The sequence below is a fragment of the Phyllobates terribilis genome, unplaced genomic scaffold, assembly GCF_046119375.1.
Source record: "Phyllobates terribilis strain yellow unplaced genomic scaffold, ASM4611937v1 Scaffold_4__5_contigs__length_816908805, whole genome shotgun sequence".
Lineage (NCBI taxonomy): Eukaryota > Metazoa > Chordata > Amphibia > Anura > Dendrobatidae > Phyllobates > Phyllobates terribilis.
In genome coordinates this window covers 666,093,206-666,120,211 of record NW_027362764.1, presented here as the reverse complement: position 1 = coordinate 666,120,211, position 27,006 = coordinate 666,093,206, and the positions used below count along the sequence as shown (strand labels likewise).

Below are 27,006 nucleotides of genomic sequence, written 5' to 3'. Positions count from 1 at the left end.
TTATGTGCAGTTTATGATGTGTAATAAACTGCTGGACTACATATTACCGGAAAACGTTGCATGCGTGCTTTAATTGACCCGGTGAAGCGAGTGCCCCAGCGTGATGAATAGCGCTACCTTACAGTAGGCATTGCGAGACCTTAGGTATCCATGGTTATGACCACTGATATAGTGACAGTTAGTTAGCTAGTTGCTAGTGGTCGTAACCATGGATATCTAAGGTCTTGCGATGCCTGAACATGAGGAAATTTTTGCACTGACCCATAGACTTGCATTACCGATTTTGATCCTACACTCAGATCAAAATCGGACATAACTCCGATTTTTCCACAGACAACCCAGTCCAAGACAAATGTTGAACATGTGCACAGCCCCATAGAATAACATAGGTACGAATGCAGTCTGTGACAACCACGGAGAGCAGTCGAACAAGAAAGTCACTCACGTGCACGAGTCCATAGGTCACATATACATGCTCGTCTCAGCAAGCGCAAATATTGTCATGGGTAGGAAATATGGCTGCCTCCCAAGCGTGCTTTGTATGGCCAATGTCCCCTTCTAAGGTGGTAGCTCACCAGGAGCTTAGAAGTCATTCTAAAGTGGATACATGGTAAACATATTGTCTCTAAAAATTTGTTCATCATGTCCAGACACTTATTATAGAATTTCTGAGTACAATTAAAGGGGTATTCCCATCTCAAAGATCCTATCCCAATATGTAGTAGGTGTAATAATAATAATAGAAAATTTGCAAACGCCATAAGTGTGCATAGGGACTAGTCCATGTGGGGAACTCCCAATATACTATGACATAAAGACCGAAACAATGGAGCTGATATTTACCAATATTAGAAACAAAAAGAGTAACTTGGAATATGATTCATATAAAAAGTATACATTTTATTAAAGAATATTAAAAAGGATTTTTAGCAGCATGTTACAAAAATTCATGAATGGTTAATAGGTGAAAACACAAAAATGTGACAGCACAGGCAAAAAAATGTAAATAGCATATGGGAGAAAGGGGGCCCCCCCGAGGAAGTCAACTAGAAACGCGCATTGGAGCTTTTCCTGACGCACGTGGCAGATTCATCATCACATGGGTGAACAGTTAGAACTTTGCTGTCTATTTATTATTGACGCTACTTTAATGTTTGACTGTGTTGCAAGGTCTGTTTAATGCACAATACCGCTTTGCCATATATCTGGAGATTTATTATCAGCCACCACATGCAGTTCTGGGGATACTTATTATTTTACAGCCAGTTCCCTCATATATAGGACTTGTTATCTCCATGATCGTTTCACCTGAGATTTTTCTATCTCAGATGAGGCTTGTCCTTGGTAGTAGCCTTTATTGTCATTGTACATGTTTGACAATTTGGCACTGTGTAGTTGTGCTGCTCTTTTTCCCATATGCTATTTACATTTTTGCCTGTGCTGTCACATTTTTGTGTCTTCACCTATTAACCATTCATTAATTTTGTATCATGCTACTAAAAATCCTTTTTAGTATTCTTTAATAAAATGTATCTATATATATAATTGTCTTATCCCGTCTGTCTGTCTGTCTGTCTATCTGTCTGTCTGTCTGTCTGTCCAGGAAATCCCGCGTCGCTCATTGGTCCGGCAGCGGCCAATCAGCGCCGCGGGATTTCTGAAAAAAGATGGCGGCCGTTAGCGGCTCATCTGCCGGACGGAGGTCAGCGGCGATGCAGCGGGGAGATGAGCGGCGCTAGCAGCACAACTACCCCGACCGGCGCCGAGAGGGGCGGCAAATTTAAACGCCGCTCTGCTGATTGGTCGCGGTGGCCGGCTGACCGCGACCAATCAGCGAGATGGGCGGCAAATTTAAACGCCGCTCTGCTGATTGGTCGCGGTGACCGGCCGACCGCGACCAATCAGCGAGATGGGCGGCAAATTCAAACGCCGCTGTGCTGATTGGTCGCGGTGGCCGGCCGTGACCAATCAGCGAGATGGGCGGCAAATTTAAACGCCGCAGTGCTGATTGGTCGCGGTGGCCGGCCGTGACCAATCAGCGAGATGGGCGGAAAATTTAAACGCCACAGTGCTGATTGGTCGCGGTGGCCGGCCGTGACCAATCAGCGAGATGGGCGGCAAATTTAAACACCGCAGTGCTGATTGGTCGCGGTGGCCGGCCGTGACCAATCAGCGAGATGGGCGGCAAATTTAAACGCCGCTCTGCTGATTGGTCGCAGTGGCCGACCGCGACCAATCAGCGAGATGGGCGGCAAATTTAAACGCCGCAGTGCTGATTGTTCGCGGTGGCCGGCCGTGACCAATCAGCGAGATGGGCGGCAAATTTAAACGCCGCTCTGCTGATTAATCGCGGCCGGCCAGCGCGACCAATCAGCGAGATGGGCGGCAAATTTAAACCCCGCTCTGCTGATTAGTCGCGACCGCCGGCCGTGACCAATCTGCGATATAGCCGCCAAATTTTAACACCGCTTTGGTGATTGGTCACTTTTGCCGGCCTCGACCAATCAGCGATTTTGGCGCCAAATTTAAACACCGCTCTGCTGATTGCGCCCTGTAGGCCGCATACATATTCTAGAATACCCGATGCATTAGAATCGGGCCACCATCTAGTACTTTATATATGAATCATATTCCATGTTACTCTTTTTGTTTCTAAGATTGGGGAATATCAGCTCCTTTGTTTCGTAATAATAATAATATTAGCAAATACCTCCAATTAGAAATGTAGTATAGTTCTGATTTGGTGTAACGTGTGATGTTACAATTAATATTGACATCTAATAAATTTATCACATATCTCAAGAATATGCAGTCATTTCATAATCAGTAGGGATCTTACCTCTGGGAACCCCACGGATGCTCTCTGTTGCCTCTTTTTAGGTTTTACTTACACAACCGGGTTCGTAGATATTGGTTGTGCAGGAAACCAGTGCGACAGCCCCTTCATTCTCAGGATCCATGGTGGTCCTAGAGGTCAGACTCCCACCGATTAGCAATATGCCATCTCTTTTTAAAACGGGCATGCCACTTCAATCAATTATATCAGGGGTCCTCAAACTTTTTAAACAGGGGGCCAGTTCACGGACCCTCAGACCATTGGAGGGTCGGAATATAGTTTTTAAAAAAAACTATGAACAAATTCCTATGCACACTGCACATATCTTATTTTGTAGTAAAAAAAACAATACAGGAACAAATACAATATTTAAAATGAAGAACAAGTAAAGTTAAATCAACCGGTATTTCAATAGGTAGGTAACTGTACCCAATAGGCAGCATAGGTCCTCAATAGGCAAGTAAATGTCCCCAATAGGCAGCATAGGTCCTCAATAGGCAGGTAAATATCCCCAATGGGCAGGTAAATGTCCCCAATAGGCAGGTAAATATCCCCAATAGGCAGCATAGGTCCCCAATAGGCAGGTAAATGTACCCAATAGGCAGCATAGGTCCCCAATAGGCAGGTAAATGTACCCAATAGGCAGCATAGGTCCCCAATAGGCAGGTAAATGTCCCCAATAGGCAGGTAAATGTCCCCAATCGGCAGGTAAATGTCCCAAATAGGCAGGTAAATGTCCCAAATAGGCAGCATAGGTCCCCAATAGGCAGGTAAATATCCCCAATAGGCAGGTAAATGTCCCCAATAGGCAGCTAAATGTCCCCAATAGGCAGCATAGGTCCTCAATAGGCAGGCTGTTTCCCCCTTATAATGCCCTATGCAGGCTGTTCCCCCCTTATTATGCCCCATGCAGGATTTCCCTTTCTCCCACCATATAATGCCCCATGCAAGATATCACTCCCCTGTCTTTATAATGCCCCATTCAGGATGTCACCCCCCCCCCATATAATGCCCCATTCAGGATGTCACCCCCCCATATAATGACACATGCAGGATATCACTCCCCTGTCTTTATAATGCCCCATTCAGGATGTCACCCCCCCATATAATGCCCCATTCAGGATGTCACCCCCCTCCATATAATGACACATGCAGGATATCACTCCCCTGTCTTTATAATGCCCCATGCAGCACGTCACCCCCCCATATAATGCCCCATGCTGGATGTCACCCCCCATATAATGCCCCATGCAGCATGTAACCCCCCCATATAATGCCCTATTCAGGATGTCACCCCCCCCCCCCATATAATGACCCATGCAGGATATCACTCCCCTGTCTTTATAATGCCCCATTCAGGATGTCACCCCCCCATATAATGCCCCATGCTGGATGTCATCCCCCATATAATGCCCCATGCAGCATGTCACCCCCCCATATAATGCCCCATTCAGGATGTCACCCCCCCCCATATAATGCCCCATGCTGGATGTCACCCTCCCATATAATGCCCCATACAGCATGTCACCCCTCCATATAATGCCCCATTCAGGATGTCACCCCCCCCATATAATGCCCCATTCAGGATGTCCCTCCCCCCATATAATGCCCCATTCAGGATGTCACCCCCCCCCCCATATAATGCCACATGCAGGATGTCACCCCTAATATTATGTCCCATGCCTCCATACATTAAAAAAAAAAAATCCAATACTCACCTCCCTCCTTGCCTGCTGCCGCTGCTCAGGTCCGGACTCCAGCGTCTCCGGCGTTGTCCCTCTCTGCGCTCCCTGTGACGGCTCAGGGGAGGGCGCGGTGTAAAGACGTCACCGCACCCTCTGACCCGAGACGTCACAGGGAGCGCAGACCTGGAAGACAGCGGATCTGCGGAGGCACGGGGAGAGGTAAGTACCGGGCTGCCGGGGCCCTGAGAAAGCGGGGGGAAGGGCGGGCGCTGACACCGCTCTCCTCTGCCCACAGCTCGGCGGGCCGGATAAAAGTCCTCCGCGGACCGCATGTGGCCCGCGGGCCGTAGTTTGAGGACCCCTGAATTATATGGTTTATGATTTAATCAGGGTAAACCCCTAAGACTACGTTCACATGTTGAGGATTTGTTGTGTCTTTAGTAATTGCTGCAAAAATGTTCCGGTTCCACCACAGTCATGGCAAAAAAAACACAAGGTAGCCGCAACGTATGAAGTCAGTCTTAAGCATCATGCTACTTTGGGCCTTTTATTTTTCATCGTCGCTGTCTGTAATGTAAGGTGGCTAATGGTGTGGTCGATGGGAGGTATGTATCACAGAGATGGCTGGTCTCTGTGATGTAGCCCGGTGTATTTTCTTTAGTGCACGCATGCTCTAAGAGGATTAATTGGATACTGGACGCTACCCTGCCTGTGTGCCACACAGGCCTTAGTGAGCAGAGACCTGCTAAGGAACTCAAGGCCATTTGCTTTTCTGTTTTGCTTCTGGGTTTATGAAGCAATAAACCCACATGAACTTTTAAAGGAACATGCCTCCTGCTTTCCTCCCATTGCACCCCAGCGAGTAAAACCCCTACAGTAAGTTAAGACATTTTTTTCCCATCATTATAGCCATAATCCTTTTTTTGGAGTGGAGGGGGTGGGGTGCAGGTTGTATTTTTAGCTGCCATCACTTTGGGTACATAAGACTTATTGATTACATTTTATTAACTCTTTCTGGAAGAATTATTACAAAAAAAGTAATTTTCCCTTTTTCCCCCTCTTAAAATGTTGTCATGTTTACTGTGCAGCATAAACAATGCATTACCCTTATAGTGTGAGTCAGTAGGATTATGGCAATACATAATTTTTAGAGATGAGTGAATTGATCCAAATCGAATTTGTGTTGAATTTTTTGTAATTCTCTGAACATGGTAAATTCGAGCAATTTGCAATTTGAAATGTCAGAAAAGGCTGCCATTTTACACATTGCAGAAGATTCCATCAGCCCGGAAAGGCTCACGTGACCCCGGCTGGCAGGCTTCCCATAATGCCGTGCAGCTATCACATCACATGGTAAAGCACAGCCAATTAAGAGGGACTATCAATCTTCAGCACTCCAGTACTCGGGATCGGTGAGGGCCATGGCGGTCGGATCCCCTATTCAGTGGATAGGTTCATAACTTTTTAACTTAAACGCTTCTTTAAGTAACAAAATCATCCTTGTTTTTTACTGCTCAGTAAATAATGGGGGGAAAAAACCTTGCTGTTTTAATATCAACTGCCCTCCCACCCCCACCAGAGAAAAAAAAACAAAAAAACTTATCAATAAATTACATGTACCATTAAAATTACAAAACCTCATACAAAACACATATGTTATTGAGGGGTTAAATCCTATCAAAAATAGTCCTGGTTCCTAATTTCAACCTCTTGTGTACAAGTCGGCACATCTATGTGTATTCCAGAACTTTGCTCACATCCAGTTAACTCTTTCATAGCTTTTTCAAATTGTACATTTTTTCCAGCTGATGAATATATACCTCAGTAATGAGGGGCACTTCAATATTGTACTGGATGCCCCCTGACTGCTGTGCCCCGTTTAAGGGGTTAAGTTTATTGTCCCATATTGTTTTCCCCTCCCCTCCTGCTTTTCACCCAATGGTCCTTTTCTTCTCCCTTGTTCCCCTCTTTATAAATGGTGACCCTGCCTCTTCCTGTCTCTCTCCTTACAGCTGTGGAACCCAGAGGCTGTGTTGTCCAGTGAGAGATGGCTGACAATCTTCTATCGACGATTAGACAGGATCAGGAGGGAAGGTGATTCCTGGCTTACCAATCTGCTGGTGGAGCAGGAATCACCCCCTCCTGAGCTTCAAGCGATGATCCCCCCGTGGCCGGCAGTCCGCTCGGCATATCCGTCCGCCGGATCTCTTAAGCCCCGCCCCCTTGACATCACAGGGGTTCGCGCACGCGTCACATGCGTGTCCCCGCCGTAGCCACGCCCCCTCCAACTATCGCGGCGGCTGCAAGCCTCCCCTGTCTTAGAGGCAAAGCAGTGCCGCCATCTTACCGCCCCACGTTTCCCCAAGCACTCCTGACATGTCGGATAATACAGTGGGTGGGTCTCAGCAGTCTTACACCAGGCACAAGTGACTAGATCCACAGGAACATCTGTATAGGATGCCAGTTATAGGATGCTACTGGCAAGGCCGAGTTTCCTGATAGTTCCTAATGAAAAGCTGTGGCTTTTACTCTAATGATTTTTATATCCAGATTCTTCAAAAAACAGGACATTTATTTTTCGAAGCTGTGATTCACTTTATCTTAAAACAAGGATGCCATTAGAGCAGTACTTGCGTTTTGTAGCAAAGCCAGGTAGGCAATGTTTAAATCCTAGCTGTACAGGTTCTTATTAGTTGCACCTAGCTGGCAGTGCATATAACCAGGCTAGGTGTTCACCTTAGTCAGTCAGCTAGGGGAAGCTGAGCAGACTGGATTGTGTTGGAGCTAGAGAGAGACAAGACTGAGTCTTGAGAAGAGACTGCACAGGCCATGGGCGCCAAACTGCAAGTATCAGTGGTGGCTATGGACTATAACTGTTTTGTGGGACCAAATTGGGAATAGCTCAGCAGTGTCAGAAGTAGCCAGGGTCTATATTGTTTAGTTAGCGCCTGGACAAGGCTAAGGATTTATGGTTTTGGTACTGTGCAACCTGTGGAAATAAATGTCACATTGTTTTAACAGAAGAATTCAGTTCCTGTATGAACACTACCTACTGTTGAGCATGAATCCCTACAATTGGTGTTTGAATGCGGGCTAGAAATCTCAAAAAGCTTGAAGTTACTAGGTCACCCTCATGTCATGTTTGCAAAATAATTATGTCTGCTTTTGATGAAAGTGATAGATCTATGTGAAAATAATGGACAGCACATGGATGCCATCAGTGTACAATCCGTGTGCTGTCTGTGATTTAAACACCACTCTAACAAGGTTTTTTATTTTATCGCTGGAGTGGTGCCTCTAATGTATATTCCCTGCACCTAGAATCTTACCAGCCGCCTTCTTTATTTGTTCTTGGTGCAGCTCCAGTCCTATTTTGCTAGTTATGTCCTACCGGATCGCTCTAGTGTTACTGGGTGAGCCGGGGGTCACTTCTACATGTAAGTCTATGAGAACCGGAACAAGGACAACAAGACTTACCGTACATTGATAGATTGTGACCATTACCTTTGACTTCTAGTCAGTCAGAAGTTGAGGTCACAGGATGGCTGATAAGTATAAGACTAGGGGCATGGAAATTACACATTAGTGGCACCACTCCAGCACTGAAATAAAAAAAGCCGGAGGTCTCTTTTACAATGTAACTACATGGATCCTCTACTGACGCTCTATAGATTTATATTGTAAAAGCAACTTCCAGGTCACGCAGAGCGCAGTATGAGCCAGAGAGTCTGAAGAGTGGTGACATCAGTCAGAAGAGGAGCGGTGCAGTGCTGGATACCGGAGAAGATGGAGGTAGGTGAGAATATTAACACACTCATGCTATACTACATACAGTTATATGAAAAAGTTTGGGCACCCCTATTAATCTTAAGCTTAATGTCTTATAAAAAATTGGTGTTTTTGCAACAGCTATTTCTGTTTGATATATGTAATAACTGTTGGACACAGTAATGTTTCTGCCTTGAAATGAGGTTTATTGTACTAACAGAAAATGTGCAATCTGCATTCAAACAAAATTTGACAGGTGCATAAGTATGGGCACCTCACCAGAAAAGTGACATTAATATTTAGTAGATCCTCCTTTTGCAAAAATAACAGCCTCTAGTCGCTTCCTGTAGCTTGTAATGAGTTCCTGGATCCTGGGTGAAGGTATTTTTGACCATTCCTCTTTACAAAACAATTCCAGTTCAGTTAAGTTTGATGGTAGCCGAGCATGGACAGCCCTCTTCAAATGATCCCATAGATGTTCAATGATATTCAGGTCTGGGGACTGGGATGGCCATTCCAGAACATTGTAATTGTTCCTCTGCATGAATGCCTGAGTAGATTTGGAGCGGTGTTTTGGATCATTGTCTTGCTGAAAGATCCATCCCTTGCGTAACTTCAACTTTATCACTGATTCTTGAACATTATTGTCAAGAATTTGCTGATACTGAGTGGAATCCATGCGTCCCTCAACTTTAACAAGATTCCTGGTGCCGGCATTGGCCACACAGCCCCAAAGCACGATGGAACCTCCACCAAATTTTACTGTGGGTAGCAAGTGTTTTTCTTGGAATGCTGTGTTTTTTTGCCGCCATGCATAACGCCTTTTTGTATGACCAAACAACTCAATCTTGGTTTCATCAGTCCACAGGACCTTCTTCCAAAAAGAAATTGGCTTCTCCAAATGTGCATTTGCATACCTCAGCCGACTCTGTTTGTGGCGTGCTTGCAGAAACGGCTTCTTTCGCATCACTTTCCCATACAGCTTCTCCTTGTGCAAAGTGCGTTGTATAGTTGACCGATGCACAGTGACACCATCTGCAGCAAGTTGATGCTGCAGCTCTCTGGAGGTGGTCTGAGGATTGTCCTTGACTGATCTCACCATTCTTCTTCTCTGCCTTTCTGATGTTTTTCTTGGCCTGCCACTTCTGGCCTTAACAAGAACTGTCCCTGTATTCTTCCATTTCCTTACTATGTTCCTCACAATGGAAACTGACAGGTTAAATCTCTGAGACCGGTTTTTGTATCCTTCCCCTGAACAACTATGTTGAATAATCTTGGTTTTCAGATCATTTGACAATTGTTTTGAGGACCCCATGATGCCACTTTTCAGAGGAGATTCAAACAGGAGAACAACTTGCAAGTGGCCACTTTAAGTAGCTTTTCTCATGATTGCATACACCTGGCTATGAAGTTCAAAGCCCAATGAGGTTACAAAACCCAAAAAAGTGCTTTAGTAAGTCAGTAAAAAGTAGGTAGGAGTATTTAAAACAAGAAAATGATAAGGGTGCCCATATTTATGCACCTGTCAAATTTTGTTTGAATGCAGATTGCACATTTTCTGTTAGTACAATAAACCTAATTTCAAGGCAGAAACATTACTGTGTCCAACAGTTATTACATATATCAAACTGAAATAGCTGTTGCAAAAACACCAATTTTTATAAAACATGAAGCTTAAGATTAATAGGGGTGCCCAAACTTTTTCATATAACTGTACATACAGTACAGTCCAAAAGTTTGGACACACCTCATTTAAAGATTTTTCTGTATTTTCGTGACTATGAAAATTGCACTTTTACACTGAAGGCATCAAAACTATGAATTAACACATGTGGAATTATATAATTAACAAAAAAGTGTGAAATAACTGAAAATATGTCTTATATTCTAGGTTCTTCAAAGTAGCCACCTTTTGCTTTGATGACTGCTTTGCACACTCTTGGCATTCTCTTGATGAGCTTCAAGAGGTAGTCACCGGAAATGGTCTTCCAACAATCTTGAAGGAGTTCCCAGAGATGTTTAGCACTTGTTGGCCCTTTTGCCTTCACTCTGCGGTCCAGCTCACCCCAAACCATCTCGATTGGGTTCAAGTCTGGTGACTGTGGAGGCCAAGTCATCTGGCGTAGCCCCCCATCACTCTCCTTCTTGGTAAAATAGCCCTTACAGAGCCTGGAGATGTGTTTGGGGTCATTGTCCTGTTGAAAAATAAATGATGGTCCAACTAAACGCAAACCGGATGGAATAGCATGCCCTTACTAGATGCTGTGGTAGCCATGCTGGTTCAGTATGCCTTCAATTTTGAATAAATCCCCAACAGTGTCACCAGCAAAGCACCCCCACACCATCACACCTCCTCCTCCATGCTTCACAGTGGGAACCAGGCATGTAGAGTCCATCCGTTCACCTTTTCTGCGTCGTACAAAGACACGGTGGTTGGAACCAAAGATCTCAAATTTGGACTCATCAGGCCAAAGCACAGATTTCCACTGGTCTAATGTCCATTCCTTGTGTTCTTTAGCCCAAACAAGTCTCTTCTGCTTGTTGCCTGTCCTTAGCAGTGGTTTCCTAGCAGCTATTTTACCATGAAGGCCGGCTGCACAAAGTCTCCTCTTAACAGTTGTTGTAGAGATGCGCCTGCTTCATTTCTTAAAGTAATGATGGCCACTCGTTTTTCTTTACTTAGCAGCTTTTTTCTTGCCATAATACAAATTCTAACAGTCTATTCAGTAGGACTATCAGCTGTGTATCCACCAGACTTCTGCACAACACAACTGATGGTCCCAACCCCATTTATAAGGCAAGAAATCCCAATTGTTAAACCTGACAGGGTGTAATGACCGGAGGTCCGAGAAAGATCCAGTGAGTCACAAACTGAGACAGAGACAGAAATAAACAACACTTTCTTTACTAAAACAGGGATTAGACTAAAATTCAGTATTGCATGAATCAGTCTCAGTTTCTACCTGGGACACTGTCCCTACTAAATACACACAATCAGCAAAAGCTGAAATCAATGTGCCAATCTCAAGGTTTCCAGCTTATGTGAATTATTCTAAAGATCTGGAACAATTTAACCTAAACACAGTGTCAGTCTAGCGAGGGCGGTCTATAGGGACCCCTGAGATGGCACACTGAGTACAATCCTACCACTATTAACTATTAATTAAAATTGAAGGCATACTGAACCAGCATGCTACCACAGCATCTTGCAGCGGCATGCTATTCCATCCTGTATTTAGTTGGACCATCATTTATTTTTCAACAGGACAATGACCCCAAACACACCTCCAGGCTGTGTAAGAGCTATTTGACCAAGAAGAAGAGTGATGGGGTGCTACGCCAGATGACCTGGCCTCCACAGTCACCAGACCTGAACCCAATCGAGATGGTTCGGGGTGAGCTGGACCGCAGAGTGAAGGCAAAAGGGCCAACAAGTGCTAAACATCTCTGGGAACTCCTTCAAGATTGTTGGAAGACCATTTCCGGTGACTACCTCTTGAAGCTCGTCAAGAGAATGCCAAGAGTGTGCAAAGCAGTGATCAAAGCAAAAGGTGGCTACTTTGAAGAACCTAGAATATAAGACATATTTTCAGTTGTTTCACACTTTTTGTTAAGTATATAATTCCACATGTGTTAATTCATAGTTTTGATGCCTTCAGCGTGAATGTACAATTTTCATAGTCATGAAAATACAGAAAAATCTTTAAATGAGAAGGTGTGTCCAAACTTTTGGTCTGTACTGTATATGCATTGATTTAGTGTAAAAAAAAGTTAACTGAAGTCTTCTTTCAGAGGAAATTTGCTGCCATTTCATAGAGAGCAACCAAGAATGGGGTTACTCTAGAACACGTATGTCAAACTCTGGCCTGTGGGGTAAACCTGGCCCGCAGGCTGGTTTTATTTGGCCAGAACCACCACACCTATGTGAGGCCATTGTTCTGTATGGAGGACTATGTGGGGCCATTATTCTGTATGGAGGACTATGTGGGGTCATTATTCTGTATGGAGGTCTATGTGGGGCCATTATTCTATATGCAGGACTATGTGGGGCCATTATTCTGTATGGAGGACTATGTGGGACCATTATTCTGCATGGAGGACTATGTGGGACCCATTATTCTGTATGGAGGACTATGTGGGGCCCATTATTCTGTATGGAGGACTTTGTGGGGCCCATTATTCTGTATGGAGGACTATGTGGGCCCATTATTCTGTATTTGGGGACTATGTGGGGCCCATTATTCTGTATGGAGTACTATGTGGGGCCCATTATTCTGTATGGAGGACTATGTGGGGCCCATTATTCTGTATGGAGGACTATGTGGGGCCCATTATTCTGTATGGAGCACGATGTGGGGCCATTATTCTGTATGGAGGACTATATGGGGCCCATTATTCTGTATGGAGGACTATGTGGGGCCCATTATTCTGTATGGAAGACTATGTGGGGACCATTATTCTGTATGAAGGACTATGTGGGGCCCATTATTCTGTATGGAGGACTTTATGGGGCCATTATTCTATATGGAGGACTATGTAGGGCCACTATACTGTATGGAGGACTATGTGGGGTCCATTATTCTGTATGGAGTACTATGTGGGGTCCATTATTCTGTATGGAGTACTATGTGGGGTCCATTATTCTGTATGGAGTACTATGTGGGGTCCATTATTCTGTATGGAGTACTATGTGGGTCCATTATTCTGTATGGAGTACTATGTGGGGCCCATTATTCTGTATGGAGTACTATGTGGGGTCCATTATTCTGTATGGAGTACTATGTGGGGTCCATTATTCTGTATGGAGTACTATGTGGGTCCATTATTCTGTATGGAGTACTATGTGGGGCCCATTATTCTGTATGGAGTGCTATGTGGGGTCCATTATTCTGTATGGAGTACTATGTGGGGTCCATTATTCTGTATGGAGTACTATGTGGGGTCCATTATTCTGTGTGAAGGACTATGTGGGGCCCATTATTCTGTATGGAGGACTATGTGGAGCTCATTATTCTGTATGAAGGACTGTGTGGGGCCCATTATTCTGTATGGAGTACTATGTGGAGCCCATTATTCTGTATGGAGCCCATTATTCTGTATGGAGGACTATGGGGGGCCCATTATACTGTATGGAGGACTATGTGGGGCCTATTATTCTGTATGGAGGACTATGTGGGGCCCATTATACTGTATACTGCTTGGCCAGCCACCTTGTCCAAGTTTTTCATTTTGGCCCTCTATGTGTTTGAGTTTGACATCCCTGGTCTAGAACCAGCCTGAGAGCGGAGCATTGTGATCTGCTGGCTGCCTCAGTGGTTGCAGAGCCACATTTACACTGATTGCTGTGCCGGACAATACAGAGATCTTTGCTGCTATGTATTTACAGCTGCACATCGCAGTCTCCTGTTCTGCAGAGATCTCTAGAAAGGCAATCAGGGAAGCAATACTTTACTTGTTGCACTGAGACACGTATAATAAGGAGCTAATGCACAATTACTTGACCTACTGATTCATACAATCATAAAAAATACTCCAACACATACGGAATTATAATGTGACCCCTTACACTGCCGGTGGCGTATTACAGCTGTGTACAAATTGTAGGTCGTATATATATAAATCCCATTCTACAGTATATTTGATCCATGTTGTTAAACTGGTGAAATAGAGGTGGTGATAAATCTGACGGCTCCTTATCTTATGCTGCTGTGCATTATATACTGTATATCCGCAGACTATACACTGACATCTGCACCAACAGCGACACCTGCTGGTCACTGATACATCCGGCACTTCACTGCAGCGCCCGCTGTAAGATATGTCCAGCATTAATTATTACATTGCTTCATTTTACAGCACTTTATTACATATTATTCTGAGATGACAGAATTTAGTGATGTCACGTAATGCTTTTAGATATCTGTGACAATTAGATATAAGAAAATACTAGATAAAAAAAGCAGGACTCTTATGTGCAATAATTCTATGTAAAATATGTTTTATTATGTATATCCCTTTTCATATGTAAAGCACCATGGAATAAATGGTGCTATAATAAATAAGAATAATAATAAAAATCCAATAATAAATAATAAATTCCAAACTGTTTATGAAATGTAAGTCCTTATTCACATCAGTGATTTTTCATACATGCAATCAGTAATCAGCGTGCTGCATCCGTCTTTCCTCCGTCTTTGGTCCATGAATCCTTTTTTCAATGGGATGGTGGAAAATAAATGAGACGGCACAAGGATGATGAACACTGACGCTTGTAAAAAACCTAAGGCTCTGTTCAGACAAACACGCTTTCGGTCAGTGAGATGTCCATGAGTGTAAAGGAAAGCACATGAACGGCGCACTGTCCGATGATAGTCAGCGTGAGCGTTCACGAGAGCCATTTTACACACAGACATAAGGTCCATGTGCCGAAAATCGCAGCAAGTTTAAATGGCCGGCAGCTCTTGCCCATCTGCGATTCGGATAAGCGCACGTCACCCTGGCAATCTGCAGATCGGACTGGTCCGAGAATGGCAATGATGACCTGAATGTCGTCTCAGACAAGCCTTCATCTTCCTCTTGGCTAGCAGCAGATTTTACATCTTAGTCCAGTTTTAATCATTAAGGCCGGGTTCAGACTGGTGTATTTGATGGACCAAATACGGACCTCATTGACCAGACTGGCTGTGAGTCTCCCGACCCAAACTTACAGCCACACTGATTTGAATAGATGGTGGATGTGCACTACCCGACTGTGGCCACTATACAGTAGATGGCGCTGTGCAGCTCCGTAACTGAGCAGTTCCAGCTGAGAACAGCTGATCGGCGCAGTGCCGGGTATCGGACCCCGACCAATCAGACATTGATAACCTATCCTAAGGGTAGGCAATCAATGTTAAAGTCCCGGAGAACCCTTTTAAGAGAGACAACCTCTTCAAGTATATTGCCACCTTTACATCTTCGTCGGGTTCATTACTGACTTGCGGGGACAAGCACCTGGAGACGTTTTAATATTGTTTTTATTATAATAAGTGCCAGCAGAAGTTTTTATCCATTGACTTTCATGGTAAATGGTACAATTTGTGCTCAGCGGCTGTGATGCCGCCATCTCTGGACTGATGCAACAACCTGCCTATTTTACCATTGAGAATACTCTCTCATCGTCTTTTCTCTTAATGTTTTATATAAGGAAAATGTAAATAAATCCTCACACAAGAAGAGTGAATTTGGTTGTGAATTTCACTGCTTTCAGATTGGGAGATTCATGGGAGAGAAGACGAAGAATTCCTAGGTTCTTACAGATTGTGGGAAAGTCTTTACATCTTGGCTCCGAGCGCTGGAAAAACTAAAAGCCCTTGATACTTTAGATATATTTAGTTCTGTTTACAAACCCTGTGAGAACCCATTGTACTCAGCGGCCACAAATACTTACTGAACCTGCACTTTCTGTACATATTTACTTCAATTAATCCTAATATCAGAAATGAAGTCACACCTAGAACAAGCTAAGCTCAGCACACGGACACTCGGCACATCATGCACATGTAAGTATTGGCCTATCGCTTTCTTTTAGGGCTCGCTCACACGAGCGTATACATCAGACGAATGCTATGCTATATTTTATTGGATAGGATTCGAACCAGTGTTATTCTATGGGGCAGTGCTGAATCTGCATTTTTTTTCTCATGCCAATTACAAGTCAATGAGTGAATGGAAAACATTGGACTGCACTCAGATGACATCTGAGTGCAGTCTGATTTCCACGGACTCTCAGAATGGAGAAGATGGAGAAATCTTGTTCTTCATCTTCTCCTCACCTGTGCAACGATTCTCATATCCGAGAGAATCAGATCACACTATGCTGATATTCTGATCAGATTCTCAATTCGATTCTCTTGAGAGATTCTACTATGTGAGTGAGCCCTTATACGCAGGCACACGAGTGTATTCTTATTAACTGAGTATATGAGATGTCATGTAAAGGGAATTAGGATTGTCCACATCCGCCGCTCTTGTCTTTGGTATATACAGAGATGAAGAATAATTTAGTAATTCAGTCTTTTCTTGATCCTCAGTAACTCCCTGATGCCATTATTTAGGGGACCCACCTGTGCGGACCTCGCCTGTTTGCTATGTTTAAAGAATTTCTTGGAACCTGTATTGCTTTCCTTGGCTCCTGACTTCTGTTTTGTACTGTAATTGATTTGATAACTTTTTTTTAATAAACTGAAGAGAAATAAACCCTAAGTGGTACCGAACAATGTCTCAAAAAATTCAAACTTTATAAATACAATAAATTCACAAAGAAACGTTTTTTAAAAAGGACAACGCACCAAACAGGGCTCCTTGCCGTTGTTGTGTAAGTCTGCATTTAATATTATTACAACTGATCCATATGCAATCCTCTGGGGAGCACATTGTCCTGGATATTTGGCTCTATTGTTCATATACTGTTTATAGCCCTGCGGGTGTAATTGAACAACTCTGTTTTTGTTTTTTTAATTCTTTGTGATTTTTTTTGTTTTTAATAAAGTTTGAAACTTCTGTGAGACGTTGTTCAGTACCACCTTCCCTTTCTTCAGTTTATTTATATTTTAGGTTGGATACCTTTATTTAGCCTGTTTACATTGGCTATAGGAATATTGGTTGTTCTTTCTATTCAGCTTTTTGACCCCGCAGATTTATATATTCTTAAAGGGAATCTGTCACCCCCTTGGACGCCTATAAGCTATTACTATGGGGATACAGGTGATAGAAATGTTAAACTAGTCCTAGCTGTAAGCCTAATATCTGCTGTCTTATTGTTGAGAAATCTAATTTTATATCTTTATGCTAATGATTCCTTCCAGGTTCTGGGGCATAGGGTACCTGGAAGAAATCCCTGACTCCTTTCCTTGTTATACCATCACCCCACAGTCCCATCAGCATCACCCTACGCCCTGGAAGAAATCATTAGCATAAAGAAATACAACCCCTGGCAAAAATTATGGAATCGCCGGGTTCGGAGGATGTTCATTCAGTTGCTAATGTTGTTGAAAAAAAGCAGATCACAGACATGGCACAAAACTAAAGTCATTTCAAATGGCAACTTTAGGGCTTTAAGAAACACTAAAAGAAATCAAGATTAAAAATGTGGTACTCAGTAAGGGTAATTTTTTTCAGACCAAGCAGAGGGAAAAAATTATGGAATCACTCAATTCTGAGGAAAAGCCTTAGTTACTTACCGGTAATGGGATTTTTAGGAGCCCATGACAGCACCACGAGAGAGCGGATCCGCCCATCAAGGACAGGAAACTTACAGGTTAAAAAGGGCGGCACCTCTCTCCCGCCTCAGTTTAGTTAACAGAGCATGAGAGGACCGCCAAGGTTAATAACAAAACAAATTCATTTTAAGCCAATTACTTTAACTAACTTCCCCTGAGGGTGCAAAAAAGGAAATTAACTCTACGGGAGTGCGAAAAAACACCAGTGTAGGGAGGGAATATAAGGGTGCTGTCATGGGCTCCGAAAAGTCCCGTTACCGGTAAGTAACTAAGGCTTTATTCGTACTCCCATGACAGCACCACAAGAGAATTACAGAGACGAAAGGAGACTAGGGAGGGACCACAGCTTGAAGCACCCTTCTCCCAAAAGTGAGATCAGAAGAGACACCCAAATCCAATCTATAATGCCTATAGAAGGTGGAGGGAGAAGACCAGGTGGCAGCCTTACATATGTCTTCGAAGGAAACCCCTGTCTTCTCCGCCCAGGAGGTTGCTACTGCTCTGGTGGAATGAGCCCTCAACCCCTCCGGTACTTCTTTATCCCCTGAGGGAGATGGCCTCTCTAATCCCCCTCGCAATCGTAGATTTTGAAGCTTTACAACCTTTCCTAGCCCCCTGATGACATATGAATAGGGAACTATCTTTCCTAAAACTGTGTGAAACCTCCAGGTATTTAGGTACCCACCTCCTAACATCCAATGTGTGTAGTTTCTCCTCTTTCTGATTTTTAGGGGGAAAACAAAAAGTTGGAAGATTAATCTCCTGAGTCCTATGGAACCGAGTGACTACTTTTGGAAGAAAGGCTGGGTCAGGTTTTAATACAATTCTATCATCCAGAATTTGAGTAAATGGTGGGGATATAGAAAGAGCCTGTATGTCACTTACTCTTCTGGCTGAAGTCAGGGCAACTAGCAGGGCTGTTATAAGAAGAATAATTTTATGGGAGGCTGAATCTAGGGGCTCGAAGGGAGGGTCAGTCAAGGCATCTAGGACTAGATTTAAATCCCAGGGAGAGGATTTAGATTTAATAATAGATCTACACCTAAAAGAAGCTTTTATAAACCGTGCTACCCAATAATTAGCCGCTATATTGGAAGAAAACAAAGCTCCCAAAGCCGAAACTTGTACTTTCAATGTACTAGTGGTAAGGCCCTGTTCTAAACCCCGCTGCAGAAATTCTAGTATTTTCCCAATAGGGGGCCCATCCTCTGCTTTAAATTTCTAAAAGGACAGAAACTTCCTCCAAGTCCTAGCGTAGATGCGGGTAGTAACAGGTTTTCTGCTACATAAGAGAGTATTCACTCCATCTGTGGAGAAACCTTTGCTGGTTAACAGCGCCCTTTCAAATTCCTTGCCGTTAAATGGAGATTTGAGGCTTGAGGATGGGAAACCGGACCCTGAGTGAGAAGGTCCGGAATCTCCGGAAGAACCCAGGGGTCTGATATGGACATTCTCCGGAGGCAAGGGAACCACGGTCTCTTGGGCCAAAAGGGGCATATGAGGATTATTCTGGCTTTGTCTGCCCTGATCTTCCTTATGACTGACGGAAGCAGGATCATGGGAGGAAATGCATATGCCAAAGGGAACTCCCAGGGAACCATGAAGGCGTCCACTGCCAGGGGTCTTTCCCTGGGGTTTAGGGAACAAAACGTTGTCACCTTGCGATTGGATTTTGTCGCAAACAAGTCCACTGTTGGAAGACCCCACATTGCCACAATCCTGGAGAATATCTGAGGGTTCAAGGACCATTCTCCTTCTTTTATGGAAGTACCACTGAGAAAATCTGCTGTGACGTTTTCTTACCCTCTTAGATGAACAGCAGAAAGGGAGAGACAATGATCCTCTGCATTCTGAAGAAGTCTGTCCGCTACTCTCATTAAGTCTTTTGAACGGGTTCCCCCTTGATGATTTATATATGCTAATGAGACTTGATTGTCCGAGAGTATTCGGACATCCTGGCCCTGTAAATATACAAGGAACTTATTGAACGCATAATCAACCGCCAAAAGTTCCTTAATATTTGAGGAAAACCGTACCTCATTTTCTGACCAGGTCCCCTGAATTAAGTTACCTTCAAAATGAGCTCCCTATGCTGTAGCACTTGCATCTGTAGTCAAGACTGCAGTAGGTTTACATTCCCAAGGGACTCCCCTAGAAAGATTAGTGTGTACCAACCACCAACGAAGGGATTGCAAGGAGCGAGGGGCCAAGGTAAACTCCCGGTCTAGATGTCCATCTAGGATTGAGTCGTTATACAATATATCCCATTAAAGTGCCCTTGAGTGAAATTGGGACCAACGCACCGCGGTAAAACTCGAGGTCAAGGTCCCTAATAATGACATGGCTTTACGGAGTAACATAGAGGGTCTATCCATACAATGTCTTACTAAGCCCTGGATTTTTGCAATCTTTTCTTCTGATAAATAGCATAACTGTCTTTCAGAATCTAAAATGACCCCTAGAAACTGTTGAGCTTTTAGTGGAGTCAATCTAGATTTTTCCAGATTTAGAAACCAACCTAGTCCTTCCAGGACAGAAATAGTTACCTGAAGGTGGGCCTCGCATTGAACAAAGGAGTTCCCCACTATCAGGAAATCATCAAGGTAAGGGATTTTTAAGATGTCTTTTTCTCTTATATGGGCCATAACCTCTGCCACTAGTTTGGTAAAAATTTGCAGGGCTATAGCTAACCCTAAGGGAAGTGCAGTATACTGAAAGTGTTTAACCACCCCACTTATTTCAAAGGCCACCCTCAAATACTTTTGATAGTCCTTATGAATGGGAACATGGTAATATGCGTCTTTAAGATCCAGAACTACCATATAACAGTGGGGAAAAAGTAATTTTATTATCGTTTTTAAGGATTCCATTTTAAAGGTGTCTATTTTAAGAAAGCTATTTAAAGATCTTAAATTTATGATTGTCCTGAAACACCCGTCTGGTTTGGGGACCGGGAAGAGCGGGGACTAGAATCCATGACCCTCTTCGGAATCCGGAACCTCAATCAGGACGTTTTTCTTTATTAGGACTTGAATTTCCGATACAAGGGCAGTCTGCCGCTTTGGGGAGGAACTAGAGGGAACAATCATGAATCTTCTGTAAGGAAGAGTTTGAAATTGAAATTTAAGACCAAATCTAATCAGGCTCAAAATCCAATTACTATGTGAAATACATTCCCAAGCTGGGAAATCTCCCTCCCACCTGGGCCGATTGTGATTTCCCTGGCTTCTGCTCATTTTTGGAAGAAGAACCAAAGAGTAGGCCTCTACCTTTGCGACCTCTTTCTTCGAATTTCTCTTGCTCTCTGAAAAATCTTCTTCGGACAAATTTCTTTTTCCGAAACGATTTCTTAAGAGGGTAGGGGTACAGATGGAAATCCCTTCTTAGGATCTCCGGCTTTTTCCAACAGTTCGTCCATGGTCTGGCCGAAAAGATATTCCGCCTCGCAAGGAATTGTACAAAGTCTAGACTTCATTTGTACATCTCCAGGCCAGCATTTAATCCATAGGGCTCGCCGAGCAGCATTTGATAGATTGGCAGAAAAATAATCAGCTCTAACAGAGTCCGCAGACGCATCAACAAGAAAGGCCGCTGCACCCTGGACCAGGGGAAGGGAAGAAGTAATCTCCTTCCTGGAGACACCCTCCTTTAGTTGATTGTCTAGCTGTTCCAGCCAAACAATTAGGGCTCTGGATGTGCAGGTGGCTGCCATTGCTGGTTTCAGGGCTCCTGCAGCTGTCTCCCATGCACCTTTCAGGAAGGTATCGGCTCGTCTGTCCAGGGGGTCTCTTAATGCTCCCATGTCGTCAAATGGGAGAGAAGACTTTTTTGATGCCTTAGCAATGGCAACATGTAACCTTGGTGCTTTTGACCAAGAGGTACATGCGGCATCGTCAAATGGATACCTTCTTTTGAAAGAGGGAGGAATGCTGCCCTTCCTGTCTGGCTTTTGCCACTCTCTATCAATGAGATCTTTGACTTTCGTATTTATGGGGAAACATCTCTTCTTCTTCTGACCTAATCCCCCAAACATTACATCCTCTACAGATTTTTCTTGTCTCGTGTCTACAATGCCCATGGTAGTCCGGACAGCTTTCACCAAGGCATCAACCTCCTGCAGAGGAAAACACTGTCTATCCGACTCGCTATCAGAGGAAGAGAGAGAGAGGAGGAAGAAATGTTTGAGATATCAGAGCCCAAGCCTGGCTGAGGGTCCCGGGGAACATGCCTGGACTCAGAATTCCCTTGCCAAGCCTTGCCTATTTCTTCTCTAATTAAAGTCTTTAGGCCTAAGGAAAACCCCTTGTCAATACAAGGTTGGCACAATTTCTTAACATATGCATCAGGGAGCGGATTGCTGTATAGGGCACATTCCTTATATTTAGACTTAAATGAACATTTCTTGCTCTGAAAGAAAGTTATAGATAGAGAAGGAGGAAGAAGAATTAGTAGAGCTTTCACGAAGATTTCAGTTACCCCTTAGAATATTTGGTACCATAGAAGCAGAAGAATCCATCTTAACCGGCGGAGAATCACGCCGAACAACCGGACCTTCTTTCCTGCTTTTTGCAGTGAACTTTCTAGTTGAACGATTGGACCCGGACCGGGAACGTCGTTGCACCGCCAGTTCTGAGGGCTCCCCAGAGGGCTGCTCCTGCAGCAGTTGTTGTTGCTGAGGTGATAGCTGCTCCTGTGTATCTCCCATGTTTACCAAGGCAAAAAACAATGGGCTGGGAAGCACCTTCGTATGTTGCCAGGAACCTTTTATACTGGCCATACCTGGTACCTGTTTGTTTGTTGTTGTTGTTTTTTAGGGGCTTTGGAAGGAATTCACCCCCCCCCCCCCCCCCTTGGTGGGCTAATCGCCGCTGTTAGCAGTACCAGCGGAACGCCGCTGGACTCCTGCTCCGGCTTCCTGGTCGCGCGCGAGCTCTGCCCACTTCCGGTGGAGTCTCCGACGCACCGGAAACACGTCACAGGGCCGCACCTGTCACGTTCTCCACCGGCGCGGCCCAGATCTCCTGAGTAGTATAGCGGGGGGGGGGGGGAGAGTGTCTGCATGTGGCTCCACACATGGCAGACATCTACCTCCACGAGAGGGAATGCCGCACCCGCCGCAACGCACACGGAGGTGCCCCAATGAGCCCTGCTGTGGTGTCTCCAGAGGTCCAGGACCGACTTAGGGTGGGAAACTTCACCGCTCCAAACACCCTGCCGATTCCATCTGGGGCAAGAGACCATCTTCATCCTGCAGGTAAGCCTGAGAGGTCTCCCATCAAGGACAGGAAACCTAAACTGAGGCGGGACAGAGGTGCCGCCCTTTTTAACCTGTAGGTTTCCTGTCCTTGATGGGCAGATCCTCTCTCTCGTGATGCTGTCATGGGAGTACGAATAAAAATGTATTCCTATAGGAAGGGCTGTGGAGTCGAAGTCGTGGAGACTGAGCCCATTTTGGTGGAGTCGGTATAAAATGGACCAACTCCGACTCCTAAAATATCATGGCGCTGTGATCAGAGCAGCAGCACAGGAGCAGTGTCCTGTCACTCACTGAGCGCAGCTCCGGAGCCGCTCATTCGCCCCGGCTTCTCCGTAGCAGTGGTCGCATGGATGACAGCGGGGGACACCTAGGAGATGTGAGTATAAGGATTTTATTATTTTATTATAAATTTTACAGGTGGGGACACAGAGTACGCTACTACTACCCTCATCATAGTGCCTGCTGGTGATGATCACAGCGCCGGCAGGGAACCATTATGAGGGCAGCGTTCAGCACCGGCGCTTGGGAACAGCATGATTCCTAGGCGCCGGTACGTGTCACATGGATGACACAAGGATGTCATCCGTGTGGTACATTTTGTGGACCGTGTGTCAGCAAATAAACGGACATGTCTCCGTGTGGAGCACATGGACACACGGTACACAAAAACACAGAGGTGTACAGACCCATTGATTTGAATGAGTCTGCGTGTGTCAGTGTCTCCGGTACGTGTGGAAACTGTCACCACTGGTACCGGAGATTCTGAGATGTGAAAGAGCCCTTACAAAAATGAAATGGTTAAAAGAAACTCAAGACTGACATAAGCACAGCAAGTCGTTTTTACATTGCTATCTATGCATATGTTCCCTCTTTTTTCTGGTGGGTTACAAAGCATACAAAAGACATTCTGTGCACAGACCCTTAAAATTAAGCGTTTTTGACCTCCATGGGCGACTGTTTTTCACAAATTAAGTAAGATTAAATTATATTATTAGAAAGGACCAGATCCAACAGGGCATGGCCTCTTGTCAGATCTTCCACAAGCGGGCCCATACAGTTTAGTTGAAGCAGAACCATGACCTCAGTCAATATCTAGGTTACAATTTCTCATGATATAATAATATAATAATCTTTTTAAATATGATCACTACCACCCCAGCCTATACAACGTGGGCCATCTGATTATGCAGCCGACATTCCAAATCCATTTGTAGTTCACCCAGAAGGTAACAACCTCAGAATTATTCTCTATTTCTCCCTGGTTATAAAATCCCTTTGGTGAAGTGTCCGAGGTGCGCACCGTGCAGTGCTCGCGTGCCGTGCCCGAGGTGCGCGCCGTGCCGTGCTCGCGTGACGTGTCCGAGGTGCGCGCCGTGCTCGTGTGACGTCTCATGAGATCACTGAGGAACACCGCACTCGGAATGGAGCTAGTTTGAGAAGTATGCTTTTATTTCATGGGCTCATCAGGGACATTGCAAATGGGTTTTCCAGTAGTAGACAACCTCTTTATTGCCAATCCTCGTGAGGATCATCTCAATACCAGAAGAAGAAATCCAAGTTTCTGCCTTGGATTTCTACAAGGAAAATAAAAGTCAGATAATGCTGACATTTGAACATCACCTTTCTCTGTTGCTATAAGCAACTACCATTTGGCAATCACTGCACAAGTCTATTGCATTTTTGGATGAGAACTACTAAACTTAAAGGGAACCTGTCACTCAATTCATGCTGCTGAAACAATGGGCAGCATAAATGATAGGCTGGATGCACAATTGCAGCCGGGTGTGTTTCTCTCGGAAACAAGTCAGAGTGTTTCAGAGAAAACAATATGTAGACTTGGACAGGGGCTGTAGGCAGAGACAAGACTAGTTCACCTGTCATTCTCAGCCAGCTTCTCCCTGCACCGTTCTAGGTGACTGACAGGTCTGTACACACGAGAGAGACCTGTCAATCACCTGGATAGGTGCAGGGAGAAGCCGGAACAGTTTAGTCTCCCAACCAACTATGCACTGTTGGTGGCCCTTGAGGACTGGAGTTGTGCACCCCTGCCAAAGAGCATGCACAGATGATTTGTTACTGTCTGTGCATTCTCAGTCGCTGCATGCACCGCACTAAACAAGTGCTGACAGCGCCGCCGCCGCCGCCTCCTCCTCCATACATAGCAGCTATGTGATTGCTGTGTATAAGGAGGCAGCAGGAGCTGCCCAGGCATAGGGGACCCAGACAGCTCTGCTATGCAGTCAAGAGGCTGAATTTCCCTTGTAAAAAGAGCTAATATACAGTTCAATTACTGTGAAGTAAAAATATTGAAATAAAAAACTAGCAGGTCAGTAAAAAAAAAAAAAATTAAATAAAATTGCCACTGTCAATCCAATTTGCTGTTACTAGAACTGCTCACATTATAAAAAGTTTGTCTGATTTATAACGATAATGGTTATAGAATATGGAACAAATATAAGTGGATGTTATTAAAGAAAAAAAAAGGGGGAAAACCAAGACTTATTTCCCACTGATATTCTCTTTATTTATATTTTGCTGATATCAGCGACATAAAAATGAAGCCTCAATCATGATATAAAAAAAATAAAAACTCCCTGAATATCCAAACAAGGAAAAAAAAAAAAAGTACAGCTCTTTAGACCACATGTGTGAAGAAATTAAAAAATGGATTGGTCAGGAACGAGGGGTAAATGGCCCAGTCTTGAACTGGTTAAAGAAGATAATCATCTGGGAGTTACTTTTTTCTTATTTAAATGCATGTGTTTTTGTCTAAAAATACTCTATTTTAAAAGTTGTCATTAAAGGGAATCTGTCACTGGGTTTTTGCTGTGGAATCTGACAGCAGCATGATGTAGGGGCAGAGACCCTGATTCCAGCAATGTATCACTTACTGGGCTGCTTGCTGTAATTTAAAAAAAAAAAAAAAAAAAGTCATTTTTTGTCTGTTGCAGAACTACCAGTCCTCTGAATGCTGAACTCAGTATAACCCGTCCACACCACTGATTGTCAGCTTCCTGTGTACACTGTGAATAAGCAGAAAGCTGCCAATCTGTAGTGGGGGCGGATTTATACAACACAGGAGGACTACATGGCACAAGTTATCTAGTCCTCTAGAAATAATCTTCTGCTGGTAAAACAGTGATTTTATTGAAACTACATCAAGCAGCCCCGTGACACATCACTAGAATGAGGCCTGCTTGTCTCATAGCAAAAACAAGCTGACAGATTCCCTTTAAGAAAAATTGCACCATTTGCCTTCTATAGCCTCTGTGTTGCACTATCTATTGCTGAATGAGTCAACCAAGAGTCCGTCAGTGAGCTTGCTCTGAGAAAGGTTATAAACTCCCTATTTCTGTTTTTCTGAACCCCTCTCCACTGATTTATGACCACAAAGTAGAGGCTGACCGGGCATTTAGTATAATCTGTGTGTATCCAGGCTGCAGAATGCTGACAGTTTGTAATTTGCTCCCTGTCAGGATTCTGCTCCATTACCTAGATATAGACATGCCATGTGACCAAGCCTCTCTCCTGATTCTGGAGGAGCTGGTGAAAAGCCCACTAGTTTTCCTGTCTGGCAGAGTCTAGTAGGTGATGTCACAACAGACACCTCCCCCCCTGCTCCAGCCAGACACCTCCCCCAATCTCTGCCTGACCCTCCCCCCCTGCTCCAGCCACAGACACCTCCCCCAATCTCTGCCTGTCGCTCCCCCCCTGCTCCAGCCACAGACACCTCCCCCAATCTCTGCCTGTCGCTCCCCCCTGCTCCAGCCACAGACACCTCCCCCAATCTCTGCCTGACCCTCCCCCCCTGCTCCAGCCAGACACCTCCCCCAATCTCTGCCTGACCCTCCCCCCCTGCTCCAGCCAGACACCTCCCCCAATCTCTGCCTGACCCTCCCCCCCTGCTCCAGCCAGACACCTCCCCCAATCTCTGCCTGACCCTCCCCCCCTGCTCCAGCCAGACACCTCCCCCAATCTCTGCCTGACCCTCCCCCCCTGCTCCAGCCAGACACCTCCCCCAATCTCTGCCTGACCCTCCCCCCCTGCTCCAGCCAGACACCTCCCCCAATCTCTGCCTGACCCTCCCCCCCTGCTCCAGCCAGACACCTCCCCCAATCTCTGCCTGACCCTCCCCCCCTGCTCCAGCCAGACACCTCCCCCAATCTCTGCCTGACCCTCCCCCCCTGCTCCAGCCAGACA

General features: G+C 44.7%; 1 protein-coding gene across 1 annotated transcript in view; it reads left to right on the top strand.

Annotated features, from left to right (window-relative positions):
* The window catches only part of LOC141265862 (uncharacterized), a 1,005,842-nt gene that overhangs the window by 272,458 nt on the left and 706,378 nt on the right, over positions 1–27,006 (top strand). The window lies entirely within an intron of this gene.